This window comes from Podarcis filfolensis (genome assembly GCF_964270895.1).
Source record: "Podarcis filfolensis genome assembly, chromosome: 14".
Lineage (NCBI taxonomy): Eukaryota > Metazoa > Chordata > Lepidosauria > Squamata > Lacertidae > Podarcis > Podarcis filfolensis.
Window position 1 is genome coordinate 49,631,692 of NC_139616.1, and position 15,894 is coordinate 49,647,585.

The 15,894-nt window shown below is 46.8% G+C and overlaps 1 protein-coding gene across 1 annotated transcript in view; it reads right to left on the minus strand.

Moving 5' to 3' along the window:
* Positions 1 to 15,251, minus strand: part of CARD11 (caspase recruitment domain family member 11) — a 96,450-nt gene extending 81,199 nt beyond the window's left edge. The window contains exon 1 of the mRNA XM_083585583.1: positions 15,080 to 15,251. The gene's annotated coding sequence lies outside the window, so the exon portion shown is untranslated. The remainder of the gene's footprint in view (positions 1 to 15,079) is intronic.
* Between the last annotated feature and the right edge of the window lie 643 nt (positions 15,252 to 15,894).

Below are 15,894 nucleotides of genomic sequence, written 5' to 3' on the forward strand. Positions count from 1 at the left end.
GATGGTCCAGTATGAATCAGCCATGAATGCACTCTTATTGTGTCAATGGAGCGTTGCAAAAGGCACCCACCCCCTCCTGCTTTCCATAGAATCATAGGATTGTAGATTCGGAAGGGAACCCCAAAGGATTTCTAGTCCAACTAAAGAAATCCCAGCAGATGGCCACACAACCTCTAACCAGCTCCCTAAATGCCAACCAATCCAGCGGCAACAGCAAGGAAGCCAGCTCTCCTAGCGCCAGAGTCCCACGGGGCCCCAGGCGACCTTCTGCCCCGTCACCTGTTGTTGTTTTTAAAGCATAAAAGATGTAATCTCCGTGCTAAACCTTCACTCGTTTCCACCGAAACAGCACTAACAGGAAGTACGTGGGAGTGGCTGCACCAGCAAGAAGCGAGCTGAAGTCGCCACAAGATCAGGCTGCCCTAGTACGGAATCATCTATCAATTTATTAAATTTGCCAGTTGCTTTACCTTGCCCAAGGCAACCCAAAGCAACTTGCAAACTGTTACGGAAATTACGGGGGGGGGGGGCACATCTTTACAGTTGTTAAATGTCACAAATATTATGCATAAAGGTATCCTTTCAACTTGACAGCTCAGGGAAGTTACCTAGCTTTAAAAATCATATAAAATCAACTCCTTTGCTAGTTTCCTTCATTCCACCGCCAATTTGCTTCCTTGGCCAAGGACTTGGAAACCACTTGGTCCCCGCCATAGTCCCTCAAACGGGAGGTCACGTACTCACAAGAAGGTACTCATAGGTGTCCATCACTGGGCAAAGGCGCTCCTCCGGACTTGCCCAGGTGGCAGACTATGCAAACCAAAGTTCTATTGTCCCTTTGTAGTTGATGCTTAGAATGTACTTCCCAATACATATCCTGTATCCACCTGTTGCCCCAACACATTTCTCCTATGTTAATCATGTATAACCCTCCCCTTTTCTGATGTAGCAATGATGCTTAATGAGCTGTATGCTGGGATAAGATAGAAACTTTTAAAAGTCCTTGTCACCCCATCCTCAGGGTTCAAAATTCCTCTTTGAACCTGTTGCACAATAAACTTTGGTCTACAGCTATTTGCTCCGGTTGGTGGCTGGACTCCTTCCTTTATTCCGCAGGGACCCGTGGGCTCTGCCCGACGAGCTGGGTGACTGAGCAGCCTCACACCTAGATTTTTCCGTAAAACAACCAAACTGCAACGCCACAAAAAGGCCTATTGATATCAAATGGGTGCCTTCACTTTGCTTTTCCCGGCACCTGCTAAAAACATTTTTTTGTTTAGACAAGCCTACCCAAGTGTCTGGAATGCTGGTGTGTTTACACTTTGTTGCGTATTTTGATATTTTTGACTGTCTAAATTGCTTGATTTTATTGTTTTATTCCTTTTGCAAACCACATTGAGGTTTTTCCCTTTTTTTACAATCAAGCGGAATACAGTGGTACCTCTGGTTACGAACGCTTCAGGTTACGAGCTCCGCTAACCCAGAGGTAGCTGCTCCTGGTTGCGAACTTTTCCCCAGGATGCGAATGGAAATTGCGCGTCAGAGGCACGCGAGCAGCGGGAAACCCCATTAGTGAAAGCGCACCTCAGGATAAGAACAGTTTCAGCTTAAGAACGGACCTTCGGAATGAATTAAGTTCATAACCAGAGGTACCACTGTATAAATTTTATGAACTAAGTAAATAAAAAATTGAAACCTATGCGTTCTGAATATTTGCATTTGCGGGGAAGGGAAGCTGCGAAGCAGACATGGATTGCAAGAGATGCTGCGTGCGCAACCTTAAAGTTTTGAGGGTGCACATCCCCCAGAAAACACTCCAATGGTCCCAACAGACCTGGCTGGATGGCCCCTTAACCATCTTCACCTGTTTGCTTTGAAATGCAACATCTTTTCCTTGCCAAACTACAGAGGCTGCTTTGTGTAGCTGGAGAGTATCCTTGAAAGGGCTTCAGGGACGAGGAGGCAAAGCCTCTGCCGGCACAATGGCTGCGTCTGCTTCCCGAGGCCAGCCCTTTGTGAGAACAACAGTTTACAAAAGCCGCTTCTTCCTAATCTTTAGACAATGCTGTGTGTATATTTAACCTTTGCAACAAAAGCATGTCAAACATTTAGGGCCGGGGCGGGTGTGTGTCTCCAGACGCTTTACTCTGGAGTAGTTCCAGCGAAGTCGGCAGGCTGCTTTCAGAGGAATTGGCTGGAGGATTATAGCCTTGGACTGACATTTTCCATAATCTTCTGGTGATAGTTGATACGCTGCTCTTCCGCTGCGCGGCAGGCAGCAAAGGGACCTGATTAGAATGGGTTGTGCATCTTTTCTTCCTGCTGAGTCTATTGCACCTCGCCTGCAACCTTTTACATCAGCATGAAACTTGAATGTAAGGTTGCCAACTGTCCTACCTTGAGCCATCAGTGCTGGGGTGCAGGAAACTTCCAGGGGCCACCTATAGATTTCTGCAATGCGTTATACACAGGGCTGCCTCTGAGCACGGTTTGGAAACTTCAGCTGGTGCAGAATTCAGCAGCCTGGTTGCTCACCGGGGCAAGGTGTTTTGAGCATATAACGCCAATTCTGGCCCGACTGCATTGGTTGCCGATTAGTTCCTGAGCCCAATTCAAAGTGCTGGTTTTGACCTAGTAAAGGTAAAAGGACCCCTGACTATTAGGTCCAGTCTTGACCGACTCTGGGGTTGCGGCGCTCATCTCCCTTTATTGGCCGAGGGAGCCGGCGTACAGCTTCTGGGTCATGTGGCCAGCATGACTAAGCCGCTTCTGGCAAACCAGAGCAGCGCACGGAAACGCCGTTTACCTTCCCGCCAGAGCGATACCTATTTATCTACTTGCACTTCATGTTTTCGAACTGCTGGGTTGGCAGGAGCAGGGACTGAGCAACGGGAGCTCACCCTGTTGTGGGGATTCGAACCGCCGACCTTCTGATCGGCAAATCCTAGGCTCTGTGGTTTAACCCACAGCACCACCCGCGTCCCTTTTGTAGGTTTTGACCTACAAAGCCTTAAACAGCTCAGGAGAGCATTACCTCAAGGACCACCTCTCCCTATAGGAACCGACCCAGACCCTGCAATCATCACCTGCAGCCCTTCTTTGAGCGCCTCCCTCATGAGCGGTCTGAAGAGTGGCAACCTAGGAAGCGGCCTTTTCTGTGGTGGCTCCCCATTTGTGGAATGCTCTCCCAGGAATGCTCGCTTGGTGCCTTCATTACATATCTTTAGGCGCCAGGTGAAAAAGTTTCTCTTCAACCAGGTGTCCAGCTGATTAGCATTCTATGGCCTTTTAAATGTGTCTGTGGGAAGGGGGTTATTATTGGTTTGTTATTGTTCTGATTTTTACCACGTATTTTGTGCTTTTCATGAGCCTAGGACTTGCCGATCAGAAGGTTGGCGGTTCGAATCCCTGCGATGGGGTGAGCTCCCGTTGCTCAATCCCTGCTCCTGGCAACCTAGCAGTTCGAAAGCACATCAAAGTGAAAGTAGATAAATAGGTACCGCTCTGGCGGGAAGGTAAATGGTGTTTCCATGCGCTGCTCTGGTTCGCCAGAAGTGGTTTAGTCATGCTCGCCACATGACCCGGAAGCTGTACGCCAGCTCCCTCGGCCAATAAAACAAGATGAGGGCTGCAACCCCAGAGTCGGCCACGACTGGACCTAATGGTCAGAAGTCCCTTTACCTTTTTATATTGTAACTTTATGTTGTGAACCACCCTGACAGCCGAAGAAGAAGAAGAAGAAGGGCTAGAGGCAACAGTTGGTTGAGCAATGAAGGTGACTCTTGTCTTTGTACCAGATGTTGCTGGACATCTGTCAGGAGCTGCATGCTAACTGTGGGCGGGGCCAAAGCCAGACGTGGGCGGGGCCAGAGTCCCCGAGTGTGTGGAGCTACTCCCATTCCCTCTCTGTTTCCTCCCTCTTCCTCTGCTGCAGAGATGCAGTGCTCCTTCCAGTGCTTTGTATGGATTACCGTATTTTTTGCTCTATAAGACTCACCTTTTCCCTCCTAAAAAGTAAGGGGAAATGTGTGTGCGTCTTATGGAGCGAATGCAGGCTGCGCAGCTATCCCAGAAGCCAGAACAGCAAGAGGGATCACTGCTTTCGCTGCGCAGCGACCCCTCTTGCTGTTCTGGCTTCTGAGATTCAGAATATTTTTTTTCTTGTTTTCCTCCTCCAAAAACTAGGTGCGTCTTGTGGTCTGGTGCATCTTATAGAGTGAAAAATACGGTATTTTATGAGGGCGGTTGAAATTTCTCCACAGGGCTGTCTGTAGCCCTAGGGCCACAGGTTGCTGACCCTGCTCTAGTGAAAAGGGGCAAAACCCCGACCAACTTTTGCAGGGAATCAAAGAGGAGTGAAAGAAGTGGAGAGACATGCTTCCCCCTTTTTTTACAACTCAGTGGCTTCGTGCTACAGGTTCCAATTATGCACCTCTGAGAGCAACCTATTGTAACTCTGAAAGCCCGTGAAGATATTGGAAAACAGAAAGGCTAGTCTCAAAAAAAATGTTCACCTCCATTAAAACTATTGACCCGAGCTGGAGGGGGTGGGGAGCAGCCTCTAAGCAGTGGGAACGTTTGCACAGGCAAGTAACTCTTAGGCGTTTCCACACACAAACATGTATCTATGCCTGTGAGCATTCCATCAGCAGAACTGAAAATAAACTACCGAGCTTAAAAAATAATAATGAAAGGAGCAGTGGAGAGAAGGCAGTTTAATAAACCCAAGTCTTCGCAACAGAGGTCAATGCCAAAGTTCCCCACGACTAATAAAACAGCAAAAGGCTGGGAGCTATACAACTTGTTTACATGGTCTGGGGACGCAGAGTTGTTGTCCATCTGTTATCCCGATGGAACGTCCTGTTATGGGCTTTGAGGCAGCAGAAAGCGAAGCGAAGGGGAGGCTTTGTGAAGGAGCCTGACCATCAAAACCAGCGAGATTCATTATTCTGGTCTCAAGGATATCAAGAAATGTCTAAACTAAGTCAATCACCTGTTGAGGCTTTCCCACAGCTGAAGACACGGACGCAACATGGGAGCTCTCCACTCTAAAGAGCTTTTGACGTGGATATTAGCTGCAGCCTGGATTTTGGTAGCCTAACAATGGGAAACCATGAAAAATTCAACACCTAAGAATTTGCTTTTGACATGGGTGTTGGCTGCAGCTAGGATTTCAATAGCCCAGAATGGGAAAACGGTGAAATATTGGCATTTCTCTGTGTGGTATAAGAACTTACGGACTTTGGCTATTGTGTGTGGGGGGAATCACACATAAACTGTGTGTCTCCAGAGGGGAGGAGGGTCCAGAATGCATTTATGTCATCTGGTGGGACATTATTATGCTTCGGACTTAGATGCTCAACATTCACCATCCACACCAGCTCGGGAAATATGGGTGTCATGATTTACAATGGTGTGTCCCCATTTATTCACTCCTGTCTCAGCGACATCTATGCAGAATGACCACTGGGAGGAGCACAGAGAGAAGAAATGCCATGATGCATCTGCAGCAGCACAACTGGACGCCTTCATCTGCCCCAGCTGCAACAAAACATGTCTCTCCCATACCTGCTTCTACAGCCACAGCAGGCTCTGCAACCTTCCTCTGTGAAGGCGCATGCCTTCATTGTCTCCCGAGACAGACAAATGCTGATCAGTTTCTTTCTCTTACTATTTATTGTTCGCTTGCTTTGTATATAATCATACTAATAATAATACTAATATTAATAATTATTTTTTATTTATATCCCGCCCTCCCCAGCTGAAGCCGGACTCAGAGCAGCTAACAACAGTAAAAATAACACAGTTTACATAAAATCATAATCATTTAATTGAAATACAGTGGTCCTCAGGTTAAGTACTTAATTTGTTCTGGAGGTCCGTTCTGAACCTGAAACTGTTCTTAACCTGAAGCACCACTTTAGCTAATGGGGCCTCCCGCTGCCGCCACGCCGCTGCCGCACGATTTCTGTTCTCATCCTGAAGCAAAGTTCTTAACCCAAGGTACTATTTCTGGGTTAGCAGGGTCTGTAACCTGAAGCATCTGTAACCTGAAGCGTCTGTAACCTGAAGTGTATGTAACCTGAGGTACCACTGTACATTCTAAAATCAATTCATTCTAAAATCAATTCAGAGTCAAATTAATGGCAACCATTGGGCAAGAGTTGTATGAGGATTACAAAAGGAGGGGGTAATGTGATGTAACACCCTGCTACTGCACTATTGGGTTGTTAAAACATCATAATAATCCAGCAGGATTCAAGCATGGCATGCTGAGGAATTTGGTAACACAGACTGGAACTGCCCCAGGGAGGCTGCCCAGCAGGCAAAAGCAGCCTTCCCCAACCTGGTGCCCTGCAGATATTTCGGGAGCGCAGCTCCCATTAGCCCCAGTCGGCACCATCACCCCTGCTATACACTCACATGGTTCCCCTTGGCTGCAGGTAAGAATGGGGCAGAAATCCCATTCAGATCTACCGAATCGCACAACAAGTGAATCTCCATCAGAATTTCCACTTCTCCATTTTTATTTTTTGCAATGTGCTTCTCCATCCAGGGCTGTCTTTACCCGGGGGTGCAAGAGGTGCGGGGCACCTGGGCGCCAAATTCTGGGGGGCACTAAGTTCTTAACTATCTACCTGTTATGAAATAATAAATAATTTTGATCAAGCTAGAAAAACAAAATAGTGCTCATTTACCAAAGATGCGCCACGCCAGTGGCAGCACTCGTCATTCACAATGGCACACGAAATTAACTCTTACATCAAAATATTATGTTACACATTGTATTGAGCTGCTATGCGGCAGAGGGGTCAGCGGCACCTTTGACACCTTTGGGGGTGGCTAAAGTAAAATTGGGGGCACTGGGGGGATCTTTGCACCCCAGCGGCGTATATGCTAAAGACGTCACTGTCTCCAGCCAATCAATGTGTGCAAAAATCTGCATGTTTGGGTGAGGCATGCATAAAAATGTAAAAAATACCATACAAAAATGCATTCTATTTGGGGGGATTCTTTGCAAAAATGCACATATTGAGAGAAATTTGCACTAAAACGCTGATGAATTTTCACGAGGACTTAAAAAAAAAAAGTAAGAAAGGAAATCACAAACTGATGCTGAAATGTGGAGAACGGGAAAATGTGAAACTGAGAGAAGCCAAAATCAACAGATTCCCCAAACTGACAGATTTGGTGGGTGGTTTTAGAGACTTATTTATAGTGACTTATTTATTTAATTCCATTTATTGCCCCCCCTTTTCTCCGAGGAGCCCAAGTTGGTGTACATGGTTATTCCACCTCCTAATTTAATCCCCACAGCAGCCCTGCAATGTACCGTAGGTTAGCAGTAAGATCAGCAGTAACATCTAGACCATGGGAGCGTTTCAGCCCTGTTCTTGAGTTTGTTTAAAATCTAAAACAGTTGATCTTGTATTAATTTCTTTGAATTTCTACCATTTAGGTTTTTTAAACCTTTTTGTAAAGGCAATAGTAGAATTTTCACAGCTGAGTTCTCAACTCTTTATTACTGTGCTTGGCTTTCTTTAAGTTGGGCTTCGTCTAAAACTTGCCATTGATGTTTTCAAACCTTTTTTTTGTAAAGTCAGTATTAGAAACTTTACCTTTGAGTCCTCAATCCTTTATTACTGCGCTTTGCTTCACCTAGGTCGAGTTAGGATTATAATACTTCAGAATTTTTGAGAGTTTTACCCCATTTTTTTGAATTTTGGTCATTTAAGGTTTATGATTCCTCTATTTCCTTCTGAGGAAACTGAATAGTTCAGTGAAACGAGGTTTGTAGCCAGCATCCCGTTAAGGCTTCGTTCAATTTTAGGTTTCTCTAATTTTTCCCTTAAACTTTTTGATTTTTATTATTTAGTTTAATTCCATAAGACAAAATTTCTAGTTGATTACTTCTTGTTTCAGGGATTTTCACGATATTTCATTTGTTTTCTGCAATGTAGGTTAGGCTGAGAGAGAGGAAGTTGACTGACTTCCCAACCACCCAGTGAGCTTCAGGCCCAAGTGTGGGATTCGAACTCTGGACTCTCCCAGGTCCAAGCCCGGCACTCTAACCGTTAAGTGCAAACTCTGTCTTACTAACTGTCTTGCCTGTGAGGGCTCAGCCCCAGAACCTGTTTCCAAGCCCAGGGTGCAGCCTCGAAACGCATGAAGCAACTGCAGAGAGGAGAGTGCCTCTGAGCATGTGCAGGGACTCTCTGTACACAAATGCATCCCGAGGCTTCACAGACTAACTAGCAAGGCTATGTCTTCCCCACAGGCCAGCCAGCATCGTCCTTTTCCTCTTTTGCCTGCGATCAAGGGAAGCGAAAGGGAGAGGAAACACGTGGGCGAAACATCGTCGCTGGGGAGGAAGCAGCAGTGAGAGTTCTGCTAGCAAAATAATCACGGCGGGGCCTGCAGTTAAGAGTGCGGCAAACTGTGGGAAGGAGAGAAGAGTGTGTGGGAGGCCAGAAGAAAGAAACAGAGAAGAGGAAGAAGACGAGATTGTGAATGAGTAACATGCAAAGGGTCTATTTATAGGGCAAAGTCTGTGTCACACATCCTTTCCCGAAAGGGAAGCACAGCGAGGGAGGGAAAATGTCCCCCCCCCAGCTGTGTGTCTGAGGATCAAAACATCCTTTCCCCAGTTCACCTTGCCCCAGCCGTGATCTCATTTATTTCTATTAATTTAATAAAAGTGTATGCAGCTTTTCAAGAAAACCTCTTCCCAAGCCACATGCAAGGGAAAGTGCGTAGCTCAGGGGGTTAGAGCATATTCTGGATGGCGGCTAATGGATGGAGGTTGAATCCTGACAAGACAGAAGTACTGTTTTTGGGGGACAGGGGGCGGGCTGGTGTGGAGGACTCCCTGGTCCTGAATGGGGTAACTGTGCCCCCTGAAGGACCAGGTGCGCAGCCTGGGAGTCATTTTGGACTCACAGCTGTCCATGGAGGCGCAGGTCAATTCTGTGTCCAGGGCAGCTGTCTACCAGCTCCATCTGGTACGCAGGATGAGACCCTCCTTGCCCGTGGACTGTCTTGCCAGAGTGGTGAATGCTCTAGTTATCTCCCGCTTGGACTACTGCAATGCACTCTACGTGGGGCTACCTTTGAAGGTGACTCGGAAACTACAACTAATCCAGAATGCGGCAGCTAGACTGGTGACTGGGAGCGGCCACCGAGACCACATAACACCGGTCTTGAAAGACCTACACTGGCTCCCAGTACGTTTCCGAGCACAATTCAAAGTGCTGGTGTTGACCTTTAAAGCCCTAAATGGCCTTGGTCCAGTATACCTGAAGGCGTGTCTCCACCCCCATCTTTCTGCCTGAACACTGAGGTCCAGTGCCGAGGGCCTTCTGGCAGTTCTCTCCCTGTGAGAAGCGAGGTTACAGGGAACCAGGCAGAGGGCCTTCTTGGTAGTGGCACCCGCCCTGTGAAACGCCCTCCCATCAGATGTCAAAGAGATAAACAACTACCTGACATTTAAAAGACATCTGAAGGCAGCCCTGTTTAGGGAAGTTTTTAATGTATGACGTTTTAATGTATTTTTTTATCTTTGTTGGAAGCTGCCCAGAGCCCAGCCAGATGGGTGGGGTACAAATAAATTATTATTATTATTATTATTATTATTAGGAACAAAGTACCAGTTCCCCAGCTTACAGCATGGGGATGATCCTACATAGCTCAGTTGGTTAGAGTGTGGTGCTCATAGTGCCAAGGTTGCAGGTCCAATTCCCGCATGGGACAGCTGCATATTCCTGCATTTCTGGGGGATGGGCTAGATGATCCTTAAGGTCCAACTCTACTTGCAGGATGCTGGAAGGCAGAGTCAGCCAGAAGGTAGATCTACAATAGTACAGTGGTACCTCGGGTTACAGACGCTTCAGATTACATACACTTCAGGTTACATATGCTTCAGGTAACAGACTCTGCTAACCCAGAAATAGTACCTCAGGTTAAGAACTTTGCTTCAGGATGAGAACAAAAATTGTGCAGCAGTGGCACGGTGGCAGCAGGAGGCCCCATTAGCTAAAGTGATACCTCAGGTTAAGAACAGTTTCAGGTTAAGAACAGACCTCCGGAACGAATTAAGTTCTTAACCCGAGGCACCACTGTATATGACTCATAAGTGTTTGCCAATGGCAAGAGTGGCAACAAAACTCTTTCCTCCCCAAGTCCCAAATAAGGCTCCTGAAACAAAGGGTTTTCCCAGACTGATGTTGCTTTCGGAGTGGGAGTCCTACACACACAGACAAAGTCAGGTTGCACAATTATAATTGATTGGGAGGTCTTGCGAAACAAACCCGCTTCCCTAAAAGATCAGACTTTTTTTTGGAGTAAGGAAATTGACAGGGAGATGCACTGGTAAGTGCGAGATAACTGTGCTCATTAGATAGCTGGAGCTGCCTATTCATCCTGAAGACAGAACGGTACATATACAGGCTATGTGGAAGTGCCCTAAGAATGCTTGGGGGGGGAGTGGATCTCAGTTCTGTAATCTCAGTCCTGATTCTGAAATCGGTGCTAGGAACTCAGATAGGGATATGTTGGGAATTACCTCCTTCACTTGAGCCGCCGTATCTGCCATCACCAACTGCCCTGCACCCACCCAGCCCTGGTGATGGTTGATGGACTTTAGGATTCTAGCAAAATATAGGTCCCGCAAGCCTGAAGTCTGTGCACCCCATTCTGATCACAACCATTTAGGCCCAGTCTGCATGCACAGGTGCGAAAGCAGAGACGGTGAAATGAATTGCATTGCTGCAGACTGTGGGTGGGGAATGTCATTTCTGAACGCTACATAAAACTAAAACAAAAAACTGACCATAGAGAGAAAACATCAGCTTCTACTTCTGCCTTTTCCTGCTGCTAATTTTCTACTTGCAGGCTCCCTGCTGTTTTTGTACTATATCAAATAACTTTCAACAGCCTGATTTCCCACTTGCAGTCTGAGGTGGTACAGTCCATGCTGCCACCTCCATTAATTCTAACCTTGGGCTCTCTGTTGCCCATGTAGACCAGACCCAGGGCGCTGCATGCCGAAGGTGTCATGGGCTTTGAAGACACTCGAACTCAGGACACAAGGGAGAAACATGCTAAGAGGAAGGCACGCTTGGCAAATCCACACCGCAATCAACTCCTGCCCGGAAACCTATGTCCCCACTGTGGAAGGACGTGTGGATCCAGAATTGGCCTCCACAGTCACTTGCGGACTCACTGTTAAGACCATGTTTATGGAAGACAATCTTACTCGGCTGCTAGGGATAACCAAAGTGTTATGTACTGAGTTGAATAGGATCCAAACTGCAGCAGTCTGATTGGTCCTAGAACAATAGGATCCAAAAGGCAGCAGTCTGATTGGTCCTAGAACAATGCAGCAGTATGATTGGTTGGCAGGAACCACCCAATCATGCTTCAGATAGAAGTGAATCCACAACCTGATTGGCTTACAGTAGAATTCTGGAATTAGCCAATCATGTGCAGCCCATTGTGTAAATAATGTATATAAAGCAGATACTTTGAGGGGACTTTCATTCATTCCTCCTCACCACTATGAGCTGAATAAAGAGCATGAAATCACTTTGCGACTCTGAGTATATTTCACAAAGAAAGGTTTTCAAAGAGTGCACCAGGGAACAGGATCAGTGAGAAACTCAGGAATGGTGGCAGAGCTTCCCTGAAAGGAAACTTGCCCACCACTCCTGATTTTCTCTGTGCAACATGAAGCAATGGCTGCGTTGTAGGAAGTGTGCTGCTTTTGTGGTGGGGATGGTGAGGACCAAGAGGCACCCTGCAGCTGTGGTGGACAGACCTCAAGTTTGCGGTGGGATCGTCTTCCTTCCTTTTTACAAGAACTCTCATGGTCTACCAGACAAGAGTCAGATACAAAATGCTGGCTCAGTGTCAGGTACTAGAATGAGCCACGCAATGGGCTAGTCTCAGGGCCGGATTGAGGTTTGATGAGGCCCTAAGCTACTGAAGGTAATGGGGCCCTTTATATGTCCAGCTGTCCTTTGTCAACAACAAATTGTCGCTGGTTTTGTGTGTTGAATATGGTATTTTATGGACCTAATAGGTATCCAAAGCCATTTGCACATAACAAAATATGTATTTTATCTTATATTTTGGAAATGCACGTCCAGTTGTTTTTTTCCTTTACATTTCTGGGGTGCCCCCCCAAAAGAGTGGGGCCCTAAGCTATTGCTTGTTTAACTTATATGTAAATCCGGCACTGGCTGGTCTGCATCTACCAGAACAGATCAACATCTGAATTCTTAAATTATCAGGGTTACTAACCTCAAAGCAGTCTGCGGAGTTGAACAAAGATCTTGCCAAAGACAACCAGGTAATGCTCCTATTTTACAGGGGGCTGAAAAACAGACAATTCTTTGTCTTTGTGCAATATTATTCAATTTTGTTAACATGTTTAGAATCAGAAAGGCTTGCCGATCTACTGCCGATCGCCCAGTGATCTACCCGCTAGACGCCAAATCTGCTTTCTGCCAGCTTCTGCCTTGGAACATGCTCAAGAATGAACCGCAACATTCAGGAATCTCTTGAAAGAGAAAGGTGTCTGGCCCAGAAAGCCTGAAAAGGACAGCCATATGATAGGAAGCAATTCAAACTCTCCAGGCTCGTATGCATACAATCTACAAAAGCCACTTGTCAAATCTGCCTCTTTCCCACCTCCTTTTGCTCCTCCTCTTCCTCTTCCTTGCAGTTGCTGTTCCTTTGGAAGCATCTGGAGTGGCAAGATAGCCTTGCTTGTTTTCCGCCAGGTTGCCGGAGTGCCAAAGGAAGAGGTTAATTTGTGCCATGTCTCAGGTCCCCCGTGCCTGTGCTCAGTGCCAACACTCAACTCCAGAATGCACAAAGTGCCCCTGAGCAGACACAGAGGGAATTTCCCCTTGCAAAGGAACAAATGCAGAGTCATAGATTGTCAGAGTTGGAAGGGACCCTGGCAGCCCAGCCCTTTTGCTCAATGCAGGATCTTGCAGTAACAGCAACCCTGGCAGATGACCCGGTCTAGCCTGTGCTGAAATGCCTCCAGCCAAGGATGCCTATGGAGGCTGGCAGGATCTCTTAGCAGCAAGAAGCCTCTCCTAACCTTTAGCCAAAATCTTCAATTTCCATTCTTTGGCCCTCTGAAGCAACAGATAACACGCTTGGCCTGTCCTGCGTGACAAGCCTATCACCCAGATATTTAAAGATCACTGTCGTGATAGACACACCACACATTTGAAGCACATGGCTTTCCACAAATAATCCTGAGAACGGCTCTTTGTGAGGGTGCTGTGAGTGGTAAACTACAGTTCCCGTGGTCTTTGGGGACGAAATCATGCCTCACCTGATTCTTCTCTTCTCTGGGCTTGAACACAGTCAGCTCTTTCAACCGCTCCTTATAGGACTGGTGCACATCAAAAATTAGGGTTCCAAATGATGCTCTGGTATTTCCACACTAGCCCACTTAACACATTAATTTTTAAGATTGTTAATATTTTTATTTGTGTTGCAATTTTAAATTGTTGTAAGCCACTCCATGTGGTGCAGGGGCACAAGAAGAGTGGAACAGAAATGTTATGTATAAATGAATGAATGAATGAATGAATTTTAAAAAACCTCTTACAGATGAATTGAGTCATGCATGTACAAGTCCCGTTGAGTCTGACTCATGAAGACTATTTCAGTTTAGGAGAGACTTGCTGTCGCACCGATGATGGTGATGGTAGACAGATGAATTGTCATCGATCTGCCTCTTTTATGAAGGATAACAGGGCAGATCCCTGCCCCAAAGACCTTACAATCAGGGGAGACAAGCAGTGGCGTAGCGTGGGGGTGCAGGGGGGGCCGGCCGCACCGGGCGCAACATCTGGGGGGGGCGCTCACACTGGCAGCTCTCTGCCCCTACTAAAATCCATGGGTTAGGGGGCGCAAATTACTTGCCTTGCCCCGGGTGCTGACAACCCACGCTACGCCACTGGAGACAAGGGAGGAAAGGAAGGAAAATGGGAGGAGGATGTAAACCATCCAGAGATTTTGTTACACTAAGTGATCATTTTGAAAAATAGATAAACAATAAGCTCTTGCGCCAGCTTTCATAATGGAGGGAACCCTACTTTCAGTTAGATATAGATATGCTTAGTTACATCAGAGAATGGGGACTTGCGGTGCAAGGCTAATCATGCCTATTCAGAGGGAAATCCTATTCAATTCAGTGGGGCTTATTCCCAGGAAAATGGAGTTAGGATTCCTGCCTAAAGCCAGGGGAAACTCTGGGATACCAGCACCTCCTCTTCTGTAGTAAGTGAGAAGATCTTCCCCACTGTGCCCACTTGAAATGTGAAGGCCAAGTTCTCCAGCTGATGGAGGCAATTTTAGTGACTTCCAGGTGATTTCTGGGTTTGAGGAGAGGAAGAGGAAATCTGCTATTGGTTGTAGCCAAAGTTCAAATTGGGAGTAATAACTAGGGCGTTTCTCCACCGCTTTGATCTGCAGAACCGGCCCTCTTACTGGCGCCACATAATAGTCCTTCCACGTTGGTAATAAATCAGTCTTTAATGTGGCAAGGGCCCTTTGGAACTCCCTGCCTATTGACTGTATCATTTCTGGCACCTGCTAAAAACACCTGCTTTTTGTTTAGACGGGCATACTGACATGTGCTTTTTATCACTGACTTAGAATTTTTAATAGTTGTTTTTAACTGCTTTTGCACATAATTTTATTGCTTTCTTCTTTTTGTAAACCACTTTGAGGTTTTTTTCTTTTTAAATAATCAAGTGATGTATAAATTTTATGAGATAAATGAAATAGACCAATAACTCTCCGCCACTGCCTCCTTCCTGAACGGCACTGCTGGGCTTACTCCGGAGTAGGCAAGCCACGGTGCCCAGGACTGAGCAAGCGAGAGTGGCCAAAGATTATTTTGCCAATCCTTAACCACGTGCGCCAGGAAGAGAGTCCATGATCGGTCCCATAAAGATCGCGTTGGAACCGCGTTTCCCAGCCAGTTTTTACTTCGGTACTGAAAGAGAAACAAAACCTTGAAGCAGAATCCGAAGCGAAGCGGATCTTACCGGCTCTGGTGTCTTTTGTCAATTTTCTTCGCGAGCCGGGCTGCCTGCCCAGAGGGCGATCCCGGAGCGCATCCTTGGCGCTTGTTGCTGCTCGGATCCGACGCGAGGCTGTTGCTGGCAGAGGAGCGGAGTCAGCCGCGCTGGGGACGCCCGGCGGAGGGGCGCGGATGAGGCATCGCGGAGTGAGGCCGAGAGGCGGGGTAAGAGGGAAGAAGGGTGGGGGGGGGGGAAGAGGCAGGAAGCCGAGTTGCAGAAAAACTTTAAAAGAGAAGTGCGCGCACAGGCGCGCGCAATCACTTTGACACATTGAGAAGAGCGCTAGAGTCCGCGACAGCGCGCTTGGTACGCGGGAAGCGTTGCAACCAGGGCGCGCAAAGCAGGAGCGAAAGCGCCTAGGGGTGGGGGAGGGTCGGATTTTGCAAGGGGCCACCCTGGGGTACCGCCCCCCAATCTTTCTAAGCCTCCTCTATAGTTGACAGGGAGAGGCTGGTTGCTTCTGTGAACCTCATTTATTTTATAAAATTTATACACCGCTTGGCTGCAAAAAAGAGAAAACCTAAAAGCGGTTTACAAAAGATAAAAAGGTGAAATCAATTTTTTTAAAAATCAACTCTACTTTAAAACATAGGGAAGTTAAAATACTAAAACAGATTAAAATCACCTAGACTTTCTCAGCATCTTGTCTGGATAGGAATGTGTTTCGAAGGAACCGAAATAGTACAGTACAGGGAAAAAGGTGCCTTCTTCTCAAAAGGCTCCGAGGGTCATTTTGCTGCTCTCTAAAACATTTGCTAGGGATGCGTGTGGTGCTGTGGGT